Below are 12,136 nucleotides of genomic sequence, written 5' to 3'. Positions count from 1 at the left end.
ATTCAGCATCTCTGTGATGGGCCTCAATTAAGAATCATCAGAATCCATGCTGGTGGGAAGTTCTGTTCTGGCCAGAAAGTATTGGGTTAGATTATAGATGGCAAAATCTGACCTAGGAAATAGGCTTTTGAACAGTGTGGGGAAGAGCCAGCCTGCTATAAAACATCCACACACACCCATCTTCTTTCAGCATCTCCATGACCACCCCAACTCAACCTGACCCTCAGTCTCGGAGTTGGACTGGCAGTTCCTCATAATCCCAGACCCTTCATTTTAGAGGCACCAAAGCTGAGGTCTGGAAAGGTGGTTTGGAGAGATTCCCGAGCCCTCCCAGGTCCATTATCTCATCTGTTCCCCATCACCTTCTTACTTTATCCTCTTTTTAATATAGGAAAGATGAGGCTCAGATAAGGTCTCTGCTCTTTTCAAGGTCACAAAGAGTGTTGGTGGAAATGGCAAGACTGGAAACCCACCAGCTCGACACTGCCTGGCTCTCCTTGAGTCCTCATCCCAGGCCATGAGAGGAGGAGAAGCATCCAGACTCAGCCTTATCTCTTGAGGAGAAGGCAGAGTTAGTCCTTGCCACCCAATCCCTTCCCTTCCTGTCCTCCTACCTCTTCCCACCTCCCAGTACCTTTCCATTTTTATATCCTGCCCAAGATGACATACCCACTGATATCCTCCCACACGGGCCTGCTCTCCTGCACAGGATGCTGTGCTCCCAGATCACCTCATGCTCTCCCTGATTCCACCTCTCGCTGCCTCCCACTTTACCACCAACACTGTGTCTAGGACAGAAATTCCATTCATCCAGTTAATACATCTTGAGCTCCCACTCTCCAGCAGGCACCAAGCTAGGCAGTGGGGATTTAGCATGAACAAGGCCAGATCCCTGCCCTTGTGGAGTGTACACTGGAGTGGTCAGAAAAGATCACTAAATTACAGCTCCACATGGTAGATAGTATGAGGGGGAGTTTGGAGTTCTCTGGGAGCATAGAGCCAGAAGACTTAACCCAGGCTAGGGCATCAGGGCATACTTCCAAAGAGAAGAGACCATCTGGCTGAGATCCGAAGGACAAACTCTCCCAGTGCAGGGCGAGAAGGGCCTTCTAGTTGGAGGAACAGCATGTGTAAAAGGCCAGAAGGGAGAAGAACTGAGAGAGGACACACAGACCTGCAACCAGGGAGGGTAGGGAGTGCAGCAGCCTCCACCTGCAAGTTCCACCTTCTCCAGTCTTTATCCACCCAGATCCTTCAGGCACTCAGCACTCAGCCAAAGCCCAAGACCTTCTCCCAGTCAAGGCTCATTGTCTGGCCCTTCCTTTCTCCTCCGCTTACAGCCACAAAGTTTAGCACCAAGTTAATTTTAACCAATACTGACTTTTCACTCCCTGAATAAGTTGTAAGCAATTTGAGGGAAGGAACCATGGCTTTTTTTTTTTTTAACTTCCCCTCACAGCACTGAGGACCTAGCTCAATTTGTTTCCTTGTCCCAGGGAGTATGGTTTTTTTCTGCAACCTTCCAGGCCACAGCTGTTTGCAAACTTTTATGATGTGTCTTCATAGGAAACTGCATTTGACTCACAGGCAAAGGGACGTCTGAATGAATCCTCCGTCTTGTAATAAGGAGAGAGAATTCACAAGGTCTTCTAGGGACATGTCCAGATAAAATGAGGCTGATTAAAACTTTAAAACACTAAACTTTTATTATAATTGCTATTCATACTTTTGTCATTGCCATTTATTAATAACTTTTCTTTGTTTGTTTGAAAATAGAAAATTCATTTTTTAAAAACTCTCCAAGGCTTTACCAGTCTCACTTTACAAATTCGTTCCTATAACATTTGTTTAATATTAGTGTTTTTCCATTTTTTTTCTTTTTGGCTAATACCATTGACAGCAGTGTCACATTGAGAATCCACAGTGATGACAGAGCTAGTTGTGAGGGTGCTCATTCCATTCCTCTAGCATTCAGCACCTCTGTCCATTTCTGTGTTTGCCCCCAGCGTCTGAATTTGGTTGCTTCACTGAATGGTGTGGCCCCACCAGCTGACACCCAGGCATTGACTGGCCTCAATTACTGCAACACCTATGTTTCAAGGACTCTGTGGCCCTGACTTAAGTACAAGCTTTAAATGGGAATAAATCTTATATAAGCCTTTCCGTTTACTTTCCTGCTTATTAAAGGTGAATTGTAATGGAAAACCCTAAATGTCACAGAGTCTGGAAAATTGAAATAATAATGGGCAGCATTCTCCTTAGTGGTATAACTAGTAAAAGTGGGCCTAATGGAAAGTCCACTGTGGAATCATCTGTGTTTCTATGCAACAAAATTATTTTCCTTCTTTCTCTAACAAGGGAAGTAGTTCTGACCAACAAGGTTGGCTGTCTTAGGCATTGTGGTGGAGAGCAATGGAAAGATGTGTGTGTAGTGGGAGCAAGCTTAGCAGAGTTCCTGAAGCCATTGCTTTAGTGTCCCACCACATCTGTAGGCCTAGGGGATGCCATGCAGTCCTCCAGAGATAGCCAAGGAAGCTGCAGAGCTGAGGCCACCCTCTGTGCTTGTAAACAATAAGCACACCCCCCAAAATCAGGAATAAGCCCATGAGAACTGCCCATATCCCATGGTCCCACAGCACCTCATCAGCTGCACTAGTGTGTTCTGCAGTAGATCCACTGCTGGTGGGCCTCAAGTTGCAAATATATTTAGTAATGGATCAAAATAGAATCTATTAGCAAAAACTGGACCTTACAAGCAATTTGCATCAAGTCAGAAACCCATACATCTATGTCCCACAGCAGGCCACCCTTAAGCAACATGAAGGCTTCCAAAAAGGTTACCCTGCCCATATGAAAATGCCAATTTTATCCAGCAACATTGCTGTGTTTTCAAATTTCTGTAGACGCCAATGCTGTAATGAATGTTCTGACCCTCAGGGTGTCATCCACAGCCAGGCTTTGTGCCTGTCTTTTGCAAAACTTACCCAATTTCTGTCCAAAAACAAGTCCAAGACTAGGTTGATAGTAGATTTATGTGTCAAAGGAGAACACATAGACTTTGGATAACTTTACTCCAAAAGAATTCTCTTGCTCTCTCAAGCCTATTCTGTTAATAACATGTTTAGTTCTATTTCTAAGTTTGATATTTTATGGCAACAGTTTGACTATTGAAATTCTTTAGCTTTGTAAACCATGGCACAAACTGTTCCCCCATGAAAAAACGCAGCTTTCCATAAGGCTTCCCCAGAAATACCAACATTAGAGGGGGGGATGTGATTTGATTTTTTGTGAGTAATCTTCCTAGCACTGCCCGAAGAGAGAGAAAAAGAGAGAGATGCAGTTTCATGCACAGTTTTACATGTAGTAAAGCATCTGTGGAGATCAGAGGATAAAAATATTTCCATGACAGGAACTTAAAATTTTAAGAGAATTTTCTTTTAAGCTCTTCACTGGCCAGTGGAAGAGTTGACCATGGCTTTTTCCTTCATGTGTAGAAAAACACTAGGCAACTTGGTAGTGAAGCAGGATTTTTCTCGGCCAATTTGCCAACTGGGACCTCCGCTGGCAACACCCCACCCTGTGTTATAGCTTGTACCCACATTCAGCGGTTCCCAAGCTCTTGTCCCACATCCAAGAAGAATGAAGATATGCTGACAATTTGAAGGTGGAGAAGAATTTTATTGAGCGACGGAACAGATCTTAGTGGAGACATAGTCAGGTGGTTTCTCTCTCCCCCAGTGTGGCTGAGTCTGGGGCTTTTTATGAACTCAGAATGGGAAGTGCGTGCTGATTGGTTTGTGAGTATGCAAAAATGGTTAAAGCAAAGACATTCAAAGGTAGGCACAACAGTGTAGAAAACCAATTAGGAAAGGGTAGGTATATGTAAAATAGATAAAGGGTGGGATCCATCAGAGGAAATTGTGTCAAAAAGGAAGAGGGGTTCTCAGTCCGGTGTGGATTTGACTTGTAGCTTGGCTTTCAGGCTTTAAATTCTTTTCGACTTGGAGGTGGGGTTTTGCTGGGGACCCACCCCTGTTTGCCTAGGCATTTGTCTGCCCCCTGCTGCTGTCAGTGGGATTACAAATTGACTCACATTTTTAAAAACTGTGGCCTCCCTTCTTACCCCCACAAGTAGCAAAAGACGTTTTTAGATCCTGAACATCTCAAAAGTAAAATCTAGAGCTGACTATCCAAAAAGGCAGCCACTAGTCACATGTGGCTATTGAGCACCTGAATGTGGCTAGTGAGAAATGACATGTGCTATAAATGCAAAATATACTCTGGGTTTTCAGGGAAGTAATATGAAAAAAAGAATAGGAAATATTTCTTTAGTGATTTTTATATTAAGTTGAAATAACATTCTACATATATTGGGTTAAATAAGATATATTAGTAAAGTTAATTTCACCTGTCTCTTTTTATGTTTTATAAATGTGGTTACTAGAAAACTTAAAAGGCCCATGTGGTTTATGTTATGTGTCTGTTGGACACGCTGGTCCAGAGGACTGGTCTGGAAGACACTTGTGAGAAGGGGGAACGACATGATTTCCATACAGGCCCTGAGTTCTTCAACTATTTTGATTTTTATTCACAGTAAGAATTTCAGAAATTATGGATCTCTGCCCTTTCTGGTTTTCTATTAGGTCAGCTGTGACTGCCTTTCTGGGCCAATTCCTATCCCAAACTTCTTATTTTTAGGCAGAAGTCCTGCATGCTCTAAGCCAGCATGTTAGGTGTTTGGGGTGTTTTCTTTTGAGATGGCATCCCATTCTGTTAACCCAGGCTGGAGTGCAGTGGCACTATCACAGCTCACTGCAGCCCCAACCTCTCAGGCTCCAGTGATCCTCCTGCCTCAGCCTCCCAAGTAGCTGAGATTACAGGTGCCTGCTACCACGTTGAGTGTTTTATTAAAGTAAACAAGCATTCAAGGTCTCTCTACTGCTTCTTCCCTGCAACATCATCACAGAGAAGAACTTGCATCCTTTAAAACCTTGTTCTAAGTATCTGTACATTTATTGGATTATCTGTTCTACTTTATCTTTGAAAAATTCCTGAGAAGCAAATATTACCCTCACTTTACAAAAAGGAACCTGAGTTGACTAGAGCAATAATGATGGTTCATGTTTGACGAGAGCCATATAATTTACAATTATTTTCTAATATATTTATTCTGACCCTGTGACATGGTTGTTCCCACTCCTGTTTTACATACTGGGAAATTATCTTTACAGAGGGCTCGAGTGCCTGTGCCCCACAGCTGATAAACGGAGGAACTAGCATTTATTCTTTCAACACATGTTTATTTGTTGTGCTAAACACTAGTAAACAAGGATATGGTCCTTTCATGGAGTTTGTATCCTAGGATTCACAGCACCCAAGTGTTAAGTGCTCTACTAAGAATCAAAACAGTGTGATGAGTGGAAAGACAATAGATATCTAGGCTGCATGGTGGGAAAAGCCCTCTCTAAAGAGGCGACATTGAAGATGAGATCTGAATGACAAGAGGGAGCTGCTACGTTAAGATCAGGGGACAGCAGCAGGCACAAGGCCTGAATGACAAGAGGGAGCTGCTACGTTAAGATCAGGGGACAGCAGCAGGCACAAGGCCTGCAAGGCTGGAAAGAGCTTGGCATGTTGGAGGAACTCAGAGGCCAGTGGTGATGGGTGGGCAGTAAGGTCAGAGACGGCAGGGGAGATGGCCATGCAGGCAGGCTTGTAACCTGAGGAAAGACATTTGGTTGTACTCTGGATGTAACATGGAGGGGAGGGCTTAGCAGGGGGGAGACAAGTGCCCTAGCATCCTCCACACTTGAATACTGCCTGCCTCTAATTAACATTCTACAAAGATGACCAGGGATGAAGTGGGAAGAATCAGTTATACAGAGACCAGAGTGAAGCCGGGAGATCAGTGACAAGGTTGGAGTCCCAGATGAGAGGCGATGGTGGTAGATGAATGTGGACCCAGTAGAAATGGTGAGAAGTGGATGGAGTCTGAAGTTTTTTGGAGATAAAGCCAATGAGACTGGCTGATGGATGGCTTATCCCTCTTTACACCTGACTGTCCCTCCAGCTCTCTTCACTCCTGCAGTGTCCATCCAAAAACACTCTGCCCAGGGAAATCTAATTTCTGTTCACCCTGTAATAATGCCCAGAAGGCAAAATGAAACACTGACAGATTGTCATTATTTATCACCCCTTTGTTTTGCTTTGTTAATTCATTGTCCTGCCTAGCTGTTAGCGTCTTAATTGTTCATGTTGACCTTTAGAAACACATTCAAGGTGAATAAGGAGGCCTTGCTATATTCCAAAATCGCGTCAGTGGGAATAACCAAAACGATTTTATTCTTTCACTCTCCTTTTGGCTGGCAGGAAGATGAGCTGTTCATATATTCATATGACACACTACCATTTGGAAACCCAAAAACCAGAAGCATGCAATGTCATATATGCAGTCATCGGCAAATGTACAAAGCACCCTGCAGCACAGCATAGTTACACACTCCTTAGTAGGGAATGGGGGAGGAAAATTGTACGTAAGAACCAGATGTTGGCTGGGTATGCTGGCTCATGCCTGTAATCCCAGCACTTTCAGAGGCCGACAGGGGTGGATCACTTGAGGTCAGGAGTTTGAGACCAGCCTGGCCCACATGGCGAAACCCCGTCTCTAACAAAAATACAAAAATTAGCCGGGTATGGTGGCACAGGCCTGTAGTCCCAGGTACTTGGCAGGCTGTGGCACAAGAATCACTTGAACATGGGAGGTGGAGGTTGCAGTGAGCCGAGATCGTACCACTGCACTCCAGACTGGGCGACAGAGTGAGACTCCATCTCAAAAAAAAAAAAAAAAAAAAAAAAGGAACCAGATGGCTGTCACAAAGTGATAATTTGTTTGCCACTGGCAGTAAGATAAAGAAGAGAGAGATCTTGGGTGGAAGTGAGAAGCCAGAGGCAAGGGCTGGTCTGAAAAGGCTACAGAGAGGAGGTGTTACCTAAGATTTTCCTTAGAGGATACCCTCAGGCTCTGGTTAAACAAGGAGAAACAGGGAGGGTATGAGATCAAAACGGGTTGCCAGTCAGCAAAAGTTTACGCATGCATGCATATGTATATGCAACTTCTTCTCCAGCCAGTGAAAACATTTTCTTGGCATATAGGCCGAACTTCATTAATTCCCAAGGGCAATAGATGCTGTCAGTGCTAAGGAATGCAAACCCACCCTTCTTCACTTACCAGCACAACTACTTTCTTCCCCAGAACACAGAGCAGGATCAACTGTGGCAGCAGGTGTTGGGCATGTCTGTGTAGACTCCACACGCATCTCTCTCTGACATAAGGGAATTTTTACTCCTACACAGCAAAGAACTACACTCCCTTAAACACCTTCACTGGTTCCCACTGCCTGCCCACACAAGGTGTGTTTTGTGGAATAATTATTCTGCAGCTGTTCATAGGTGTCAAATACATTTGGAAATTGTTGCACTTAGTGTTAAAGAGGGCTTTTTCTCTGCAGGACTTCAAAGATGCTTTAATAAGCCAACATGCATTGGGAATCTCCAAAGGGGGAACATATGCAGCATTTCCCAAACTTGTAGATTACTGATCTGTTTTCATAGAGCATCACTTGGGACTAACGGTCTGTGAAAGGCACTTTGGGAAATGCGGGACTGACTAAGAAGGGCTTCCCCTAGTGCCCTCCACAGTCAGACGCTGCCTGCTTCTCAGGAGTCCTGCACAAGGCAGACTGCCCCTAAGACGCTGTTTCAGCCTACTCACCATATGTATTCCCACCTGTGGACCTCTGCTCACACCATCCCCGGCCCAAATTATGCTGTTCCTTCTCCTCATTGTAAGTCAACCCACTCCTCTCGTTGTAAGTCAGCCCAAGTCCTTTCTTCTCTGGAAAGCTTTGCTCATCCCTACCAGGACTGGAGATGCCTTGTGCCTCAGACCATCTTAATATTGCTTTATGTCACACTCATTTAGCTTTTGATAGCTGGCTTCTACCTCTATCTCTAATACCTTGCATATGGTAGAATTAGTAAATTCTTTATTAAAGAAGAAGAAAAACAGGAAGGAGATAAAAGAGGAGAATCACAAAGAAAGAAGTAGGGGAGGGGAGGAGGAGGATGGGAGGAGTAGAGAAAGAGGAGAAAACCAGGGAGGTGACAGTGGGAAAGAGAATTTCACAGGACCTTGGACGTGGTACTTTGATTGAGTGTAGGTAAGAGGCAAAGCCCAGGGAGCGCGGCCTTGAGTACTTAGTGGGAAAGAAGATCCATGAGGTTCTGCATATATGACCGTCCAAGGCAGCTCCCAGGAGGTGTTCCTGGCTCCATGCCACACTTAGCTGCAGGGCAGTGCCCATTCATAGGGTGTCAGCTCTAACCAGTGAGTGCAATACCTAAGAGCAGGCGCAGACTGTGACCCCTTAACCTAACCTATGCTTTATGATAAAACAGATACATATTTATATTTGTACTATTCAGAAAACAGCATATGTATCCATTTCTTGGGGGTTTTTTTGTAAACAACATAATACAATATCCAGTTAGTACTGAGGTGTTTTTGAGACAAGGTCTTGCTCCATCACTCAGGCTGGAGTGCAGTAGAGTGATCATAGCTCACTCTAGCCTTGACCTCTGGGACTCAAGTGATCCTCCTACCTCTGCCTCTCAAGTAGCTGAGATCACAGGTGCATGCCACCAAGCCTAGCTAACTTTTTTTAAACATGGGGTCTCACTATATTGCCCAGCCCAGAGTGCAGTGGTGAACATAGCTCACTGCAGCCTCAAATTCCTGAGCTCAAGTGACCCTCTCACCTCAGCCTCCTAAGTAGCTAAGACTACATGTGCACATCACCTTTTTTTTTTTTTTTTTTTTTTTGGTAGAGAGAGGGTCTCACTATGGTGTCCAGTCTGGTCTCAAACTCCTGGCCTCAAGCAACCCTCCTGCCTCAGCTTCTCAGAATGCTGGTATGACAGACATGAGCCACCACCACACCTGGCTATTACTGTTAAACAAAATTAATAACATACAAAGTGCAAATTATATAACCCTAAAGCAATCACTGTCAAGAGACCTACCACTAAAGCCAGTGCCTTCGTTTCACAGAGGAGGGGCCTAAAAGCCACAGAGTAGATTGAGCTGTGACTAGAACCTCAAATCTATGGCCTAGTGCACTCACTACATGGACCATCTGAAGCGCTGCTTCTCATGGCTGGGCAGCCTATAATCTCTTTGTCAGCCAGATGGCCAGTTGCCTGAGATGGGAGACACAAGAAACATTCCCACATCTGCTTCCTGCTTTTAACTCACATAAAAATGGCCAGTCGGTTTAACAAAGCTATTTTCCTAAAGGGACCAGAGCTTCTATTTTTTCTGTACATTTAAAACGTGCCAAACAAAATTACACATGTTGTCAACAAGATGCAACAGATATCTTCCCAAAAAGCCTCTTCTTTGTAAGCTGTCATGCCAGTTCTGTTGATGTAGTTACCTTCTGCAAAGACCAGCGGTCTTGCCAGAGCTCCACCCTGGAAAAGCTCATCCTGTGGAAGCACAGCTTGGTGGGGTCGCCAGACTCCTGTCTCTAACACACTGTTAATGCCTAGATGTATTTCTTTCATGCTTGTGCAGAAATTCCATTTCAGAGTGTCGGGGCAACACCTAAGTCAGTCTCCCACATGTGGGTCATGGAAAGAGCCAGGGCCTGGACACCAGGAGGCCTGGGTTCCAGTCAACATTCCCTGTGACTTTTACAAGTCGCAAGTGGATGACCATGCCCCCACTGCCAGCAGCCTTGGGACGTATGTGGGGGCACTGAGCATAATGGGCCAGTGTGGGGCATGGGAGGGGGTCAGCCCAGCTGCTGTGGTCCCTCTGCCAGCCCCCAGGGCAACCCACAGCCAGGCAGTCTCAGCCAGGGCAGGACAGGGGCCAGGGCCAGAGCAGCGCCTCCACACTGAGTCACAGCCAGCCCTGTAGGAGAAAAACAGCTGAATGTGGGTGAGAACCTGAACATCCATAAGAGCCTGGTCCAGGAGAGCATTTCTGGGGCCTGTGAAGAGGAAGAAGAGAAAATGATGTTGGAATCCCCAGGTTAAGGAAAACCAAGCCATTCCCTGGCCTGCAAGCTGTATCACTTCCTCTGTAACTGTTTCTCTCCTTCTGAGCACTGGTACCTGGTTCGTGGGACAAGAAGACAAGTGACATGATCAAAACAAAGCTTTGGTTTGTATTTCCTTCTACTCCTTGTAAATTTTATTCATTGAGAGAGATTTTTCTCCTGCCACCAGATACAGCCATGGCAGGCCCTGTAACTGTTCAGGGTATTCTTAGGCTATAAGCAGGTCCACCCTCAAAAACAAACTCCAAATTCAGTCATAGAAAGTACAATCCGAGAGATTAATCAAAACCTCCAACTTGAGCCAGGGTAAACCTTCCTTCCTCCCCCAGCTAGGCTAAACTCCAACCCCACCCTGTGAAAAGGCAGAATGAGGTTGTCTCTCCCCTGTTTCTCCATTTTGCTCTTCTCCTCCTAGTCCCCACCCAAGTCTGTTAGCCAATTTCTTACCCCTCCTAGGTAGGGGCAGGTGAGCAGAGGTAGGAAAAAAAGTAGACCTTCCTTGAACTGGTCCCATTATAAGATGGTCTGTGCTCTGTGGGCCCAGCCTGTGTTTAACACTGACTCTCTTTTTTCCCCTGGGGTGCTACTTGGAGCTCTTTTGGGATCTTCCTTCCAGTAGTTTCCTTGACACAGGCAGATGTTTCTTTATTCCCAGTGTTTGCTTGTGGTGCTTTCATAGCCTCTGGGTCTAGCAGTCACCTCCAGCTTCTTACTGCCGAAGTCCCTCTGTCCTATTACATAGCCTCTTGGACAGCATCCAAGATGACTCTGCTCTGCACTTCCTCTGCACAACCCACATCTGGTCCACAAGAGAGACTTACAGGACGCGTGGATGGGCGAACCCGATTGCAGCCCCTCCATCCTGCTGCACAGGCTGCCTCCACTTTCTCAGACATGAGAACTCTGTATTCGCCATCTTCAGGGAACCCATTCCAAGCTCTCCAAGTAGCCCCATGGGGACAGCCTCACTGCACTGGAGGGGAAGCCCTGATGAAATCTCTACTGGAAGGGTCTCTGGAGACCCACAGCACAGCAACTTTTCTCTCCAAGAAATCCCTTCATACATCCTTCGCCCTACCCAGGCCCCTTTTATAGCCTTCATCTGGCTGAAGAGTCCAAGCATCATGAAGCCAGTTTACAGATGTTTCCCTATTAGGCAACTTATTAGAATATCTTACAGCTCAGAGCATAGTCAAAACTTCCATTTTAACATTCATTACATGCTTATCTCAGACTTTAATTATCCACCCATTTAAAGATATGCCCCATGGGGCATAGACATCATCTGGTTTATTCACTACTACATCCCAGCTATGATAGGCACTCAGTGAATAATTATTGAATTAACAAATTAATGTTTAAGTAAAGTAGCCTCCCCTCCTCAGCCTGCAAGCCATATGGGAGTGGGAACTGAGATTATTTGTACTCAATATTTGCCCCCAGTAGAGTCTAGTAGAATGCTGGCCCATAGTAGGTACTTTAAAAGTGGCTTTGAAAAAAATTAATGAACCTGGGCAAAAGGCCACATTTCTCTAGGTAAGATTAATGGAGGCTCTACTGACCCAGAGCCTCTCTCCCATTCTTCTTCAAATTCTTCACTTGGCTACACTTCTTAAAACTCTGCTAATCAGATATTCTATCAGTTCAAAGCTTTTTTAACAACAAAGATATCACCACTGAGAAAATGGAAGCCAGTCATTTATACTTATGAAGACAATTTGATACAAGGAATGTACAGGAACACCGTCAGGGGCCTGAAGAGTGCTAGGAGACACTTACGAGAAAGGAGATGGCAGGCCCAGAGGTGGGAGCTCTTATAGAGGCTTGCCAGGGAGACCGTGTGTGCCAGGAGGTGAAAAGGAAGTGGCAGATAAAACCAGTATTTTTTAGAGTTTGCCTTTAGCAAGGTTTCTTCTACACAATTTTTAAGAACCGATTAATTTTTAGAGCTAGAAGGAACCTTTGATATCATCAGATTCCATGGCTTCCAAACATTTTTGAGCCAAAAAACT

The 12,136-nt window shown here is 45.1% G+C and overlaps 1 protein-coding gene across 1 annotated transcript in view; it reads left to right on the top strand.

Moving 5' to 3' along the window:
* ANTXR1 (ANTXR cell adhesion molecule 1) overlaps window positions 1–12,136 on the top strand; it is a 236,348-nt gene that overhangs the window by 191,253 nt on the left and 32,959 nt on the right. The window lies entirely within an intron of this gene.

This window comes from Gorilla gorilla, chromosome 12 (assembly GCF_029281585.2).
Source record: "Gorilla gorilla gorilla isolate KB3781 chromosome 12, NHGRI_mGorGor1-v2.1_pri, whole genome shotgun sequence".
Taxonomy (NCBI): Eukaryota; Metazoa; Chordata; class Mammalia; order Primates; family Hominidae; genus Gorilla; species Gorilla gorilla.
This window is presented reverse-complemented; position numbering and strand designations above follow the sequence as displayed.